This window comes from Hydra viridissima, unplaced genomic scaffold (assembly GCF_058129835.1).
Source record: "Hydra viridissima isolate aposymbiotic clone 2 unplaced genomic scaffold, HvirCarnegie_v1 scaffold_8, whole genome shotgun sequence".
Taxonomy (NCBI): Eukaryota; Metazoa; Cnidaria; class Hydrozoa; order Anthoathecata; family Hydridae; genus Hydra; species Hydra viridissima.
This window is the reverse complement of record NW_028324307.1, coordinates 1,679,901-1,686,019: the sequence shown is the minus strand read 5'-3', so window position 1 is coordinate 1,686,019 and position 6,119 is coordinate 1,679,901.

Here is a 6,119-nt window from a genome sequence, read left to right as displayed (position 1 = left end):
TGACATGCATATGTTTTACATACATATGCCATGACATGCATTCATTTTACATACATATATGCTCTATACATATTTGTTACATACATTTGTGTTGCATACATAAACATTTCAGATTTGTTTAGAACGTTTACTTATGCACGTTTCAATCATTTTTTTTGCTACGTCGGTGTTTTTGATGTTTAAAATGCGGTGTTTAAAATGCGAGACTCTTCTTTCTATTTCGTAATTTATTATAAGAAAGAAAGAAGATAGAGAATGTATATGTATTATATATATATATATATATATATATATATATATATATATATATATATATATATATATATATATATATATATATATATATATATTCTAACTTCTTTCATTTAATAAACAACTTTCATTAAAGTAATTTTGCATTTCCTTTAAGTGTTCAAATTTTCTCAATCTCTCATGTACATTCTGATCGTTTTTCCGGCTGAACTATCAAATTGCTTCCCAAATTAACAGCTCGCTGCTAGAAAATAATTTTTTTTAAATATTTCATTGAATATTTTTTCATTGTTTTAACATCGGAGAAAAATATCGAGATTCTTCCTATCGCTGATCATTTTTCATTTTCATTTTTTATTTGCGAACAAAGTGAATTCGTTAAGATTTTTTGAATTCGTATAATAAAATAATTTTAGTTTTTGATTTCGCGAGATTTAATAATATGATCGTATTTGTTAAATAAACAGATAGCAAGCAAATTACATTTCATAGAATCATTTTTAATGTCAAAATGTCATTTTAAAATATAAACCTTTTGTAAATGTTATATATATATATATATATATATATATATATATATATATATATATATATATATATATATATATATATATATATTGTTTCAGAATAAATAGTTAAAGTACTTTACTTGTTGTGCTTTGCATTTAGATAATTTTTTTTCCAATCATTTTAATCCATTGATGAGAGAAAATAACGTCGGACGTATTTGTAACAGTTTCATATACAAGCAAACACGGATCACTTCACGATGATAATGGATACAAGCACAGTCTTTTGCGTATAATTTAATATGAGGCTCTATGGTTCAAACTTGCTGCACCTAAAAGCGTCATTACAAGTAAACAAATTCGAAGAGATATTTTTGAAAGAAGTTTCTAATTTCCTTTTTTTTTTTTTTTTTATTCTTTAAAAGTGCATTATGTTCTGAACACAATTCCATTAATTTTTTTTTTTTTTTTATCGGACAACGGCCACTAACTGTAACATTTATGACAGCATTTTTACTAATAATATTATCTCTTTACATAACTGTATATATGTATATATATATATATATATATATATATATATATATATATATATATATATATATATATATATATATATATATATATATATATATATATATATATATATATATATATATACATATACATATACATATAAGTATTTGTGTATAAGTTTACATATAATTTATCTTTTATTTCTTAAATTTATTGGTTCAAAATTTGTACGGCAGCGCTTTTAGTTAATGTCTAAATGTAGATTTCCATGTATACATTACGCTCTTAGCTAATTTTCTTGATGCTTTTTGTAAACTCTTCTATTTGTATCTTCATATGCAATATGCCTTAGTTTCCATCGTATATTGACGAAAAGGAAGTGAAAAATGATATTTAACAGTAGAAAAGGAGAAAGTTAAAAAAAAAAAAAAACAGTTACTGAATTTACATATTAAAAAAAATATTAAAGGAGTTTACAGATTAAAAAGTATTAATCAAATTAATCAAATTTAAAAGCAATGAAACATTTTGCTAGCAAGTAGGAGACTTAATTAAAAAATGTTTTCACCTTTCCTTACTAGGTTGAACAAGAACGAGAGCCACCATGTAGATGTGGTTTGGTTGCTACAAATGAGTATTAATAGAAATTAAACTTAAGAAATCATCTGACATTTTTTGAGTAAACCAAACTTATGTATGAGCGCAGAAGATAGTAATAGGAAGCATTTAGAGAAGCTTCGGATATGATTTACACATGAGGATAGAATAGAAAATGTTTGAAAATTGATTTTATTACCTTTCTTTTAACAAGTTTATATTTCTGCTTTATCTCATGTTTCAAGATTTTTTTTTTAATAACAAATGAAATTAACATTTAAAATTACAAAACTCCTTACAATAAAAAAAAAACGTCGAAACTCCTTTTTAATTTCTTTTATTATTATTTTTCTAAATTTCACAATGTTAAGATTTTAAATTGCTTCATGAGTTTTGCTCGTTTAACAGCAAGTCAATAATAGAAATTGAATTCAATTTATCCAGTCAAATTTGAACGTGGATTTTTGTTTACGTTTTGATTTTCTTTTCTTTGTTAAAAATAACGAACACGAGTCACATCATTAAACTTATCTTAACTAAGCAAATATAAAACAATCAGTCACCAAGGTTATTTCACCATTAAGTCCATCCATCCGCCAAAAAAAAAGTTGAAGCCCCTGACTGAAATTTAAAAGAATGATTCGAACGTGTTACCTAAATTACCCAACCTTAAATAATAAACTTGCATGAGATTTTTGAAAGTTAAAAAGACTTATTACATGAAGCTGAAACTTCTATAAGTTTATTATTTAGATGAAGAAAAAACTTGTACTGTAAATTAGTAAGAAGCCAGATTTGCTTGAACGAGAGTTCTTGATTGGTTATTTTTGGTAAGTGGAACAGTCAATGCGGGATGAAGAGAGCGCTGAGTTTAGGGACCTAAATCAACGTTCATTAAACTCTAGAAAGGTAATCCAGACAGAAAGAACGTTGCTTGAAAGTCAAAATTTGCTAAGGAATGTGTAACAGAGCATTTGTTAAATCAACCCTCTCAGAAAATGGATGGCGCATAAGCATCATACCTATACTCAGCCATCAAGGCAAATGGTGAAGGTTTGACAAAAAGTAAGAAGTGGTGGTCCTGGCTCAGCTTTTGGTTGAAATAGCAGTGTAAATCTTGGTGATAGTTAGAAATACTAAAATGAGAAGTTGAGAAAGGTTCCGTGTAAACAGCAGTTGGACATGGAAAAGTCCGACATGCTAAGTGATACTAAGAGAAAGGTAAATCCGGTTTAAAAGTGTGTGATCCGCTATAGAAAAAAAATCGGAACTCCGAACCGTAATACGGATATTCTTGCTTCATTGTTAGATGTATGTTAGACTGAACATTCTGTCTGTTTATTATTTATTTGAAGTAGAAATTTGATACTTTTGTAAGTTTATTTATTTTAAATCAGAAAAAAAATATTTATTTTTCCCACAATAATTACCTACATAAAGTGTCAATATTTGAGAATCAAAATTATAATTGTTGGGTAAATATGTAGCGGCCCCGTTTTTTTATGAGATAACTTCTACCATTTTAATTATAGGCTGTCACTAAAGACGTCACTCTTAAGCCTTCAGTGCCACGGAGACTGATCGTTTACCTATAAATCGTAATTTAAATCAAATCTTTGTTTGTTTTTCTTATTTCTATAAGCTTAGCGATGTTTACATATATATATATTAAAAACTCCCCTACAAAATTATCCACAAACACAGGTTCAATTAATTCTAATAAAATCAATATTAATAAAATCAATATTAATATCACCTGGAGCAATTACCTCATAATAATTTAAATCAATAACATGAAACGCAAATCATATTTAAAAATTAAAATAAATTGAATTAAATACCTAATAAAACCCATTAACTGTAAGTAATCTTACAATTAAAAAATAAATTATACTGAATTATACTTAACTATCCACTTAAAGTAGTAAGTCTAAATAATTCTTTTTCCTTTTAACATCAGTGACAAAATATACGTGGAGAAATCGCCCCCTCCCCTGGTCTACCATACTGTTCTGCTCACGCTAGTAAAATAATTTAGTTTAAATCAATTTTTTTCTTCGTGGTTTTGTTAAATAAAAAGAGCTATCGTTAATTCAAAACCAATGTTTCCAGCGAGATTACATTCGATCACAGCGAGATCACTCAGCAGTTGATAGTGATGCTAATTCAGATCATTTTTTTATAGTCATTTTCGATCGTAAAATAACTTTCTGTAAACTTCAATTAAATAAAACTTTTTGACTGATTGAACTAAAAACCAGGGGGTGTTTTAATCTTAGTAGAATCTGTATTTGTATTTGATTTGGACATCGCATTTATGTGTTGGTAATTGCATCAAACTTGAAGCTGGCTTCCTTTAACAAATTACCCCTTGATGCTTGACTTAATTTGTAAACTGCTTTCTGTTTTTTAAATTCACCAGATGACTCAGCCATGATTTTCATCTTAAGTTCAATTGAGTACGGATTGGTGTAGTATCATGCAAGGCAGGGACAGTAAATATAAAGGGGTTGGTACCTTATCAAGCATGTTATTTATGCTTACTAAAGCCTAATACATGCGCCTATGAAAGCCAAATCCCCTCCCCTTCACCTTTCATCCTAAATTTGGAAATTTGTCTACGTCGATAAGTATAAAATATAGATTCTATCTTTTCTCTTAAATAATAGATCAATCCAACTTCAATATTTATATAGTGTGAATTATTTTGTATAGCCAAAAAAAAAAAAATAATAACTTAGGATTGAAATATCCAAATAAGTCTTTTATTAATATTTTGATTAAGAATACTTAAGACAAGATTTAATTTAGAACAAAATGAACGTTTTATGGCAGACTTTTTTAACAAAGGGGAAGTAAAATTCCTGGGTGATTTTTTCTCACTTTGGAATATAAGCTTTTTTTTGCGTATAAAACGCTCGCCTCTGTTGTTTTGAACCAATCAAATTTCAATAAATATCGTTTAAATGTTTTCATCGCAAATTAGTTCTTCCAATTAACCGAAATAAACACGGTGATAGAAACAGTTGCAGGATATTATATAACAACAGCATATATTGTATTTGTAAATCGCTTTTTATGTAGTTTTTTTTTAAAGGGGATCATCTTTAACTAAACCGGAGTCTTTTCTCGCGCTTACAGCCAAATCCATTACTGTACTTAATGCCAAGAGTTTGAAACGTTCAACTGTTGCTTTAAAATGATATTTGAGGGTCCAAGTATGTTTTAACTTTAAACAGTAGTGATTTAATGCCTCATAAGAGCCACGAGTGGCATTAAAGTTAACTTCTTCAATGGTTTCGCTAAAACATACGTCGACGTCTTAAATAAACGTCGACATCTCCAATAAGCTGTGAATATTCCAATTCTTCGATTTTGAGAATGCCAGTGTTGAGAGCTTGCAAAAAAAAGTTTTTGAATCCCACTGAAATTTTTACCAATAAATGGTAGTTACGCAGGAATATTAATTATAATAATTATAAGGTATTACAAGAGCACTAGCTCCAAAATCAAGAAGATCACAGATCATTCAAAATCAAGAAGATCACGAGCACCATTTAAAACGGGGCAAGAGAAGAATCCATTCTCCAGTTAGGGAAAATTCTCGTTCATTTTTTTTTACGAACAGCAACCATCTTAATTCCTCCCCTTCCCCCTCCCCCCTCTATCTAAAACACTTAACCTTTCTTGCATTCATTAACAGGAAACTTCAAGAAGAACTGTAAAGGAATTCTTAGCTTAGAAAAATACAGTAGCCGTTCGGGAAATTTTGTGAACTTTTTTTCGATCACCAACAACTGGATTGATTTGTAGTTCCTAACGCTCTAACACTTTCAGTGATTTGATCAAATTTTCCGCATCAGTAGCATTCCATTGTAAAAAGAACCAAATCACACGCATTTTATTGGGACCTAATTTATTCAAGTACAGCAAGCATATTCTTAAAGTGCTTTGTTAAAACAAGTTTCTAATAACAACAATCTTTTTTTTTCATCAATGAAATGAATTCTCAACTTTTAAGTTTAAAAAAACTTTTAAGTAAAAAAAAAACCAATAAAATAAAAAAATAAAACTAATTCTGCTTCTTCTTCTTATTTTCTAATGGTTCTTGATCTCGATTTATCCAGCTACAAACCTTCCTGTACACACACCCGTATGTCCCCTACGACTGTAACTCGTCCTTCCCGTTTTAACTCTTCTGCAACCTCCTCGTAATCTGACTCCTAGCTTCTCTTTTCGTAAACC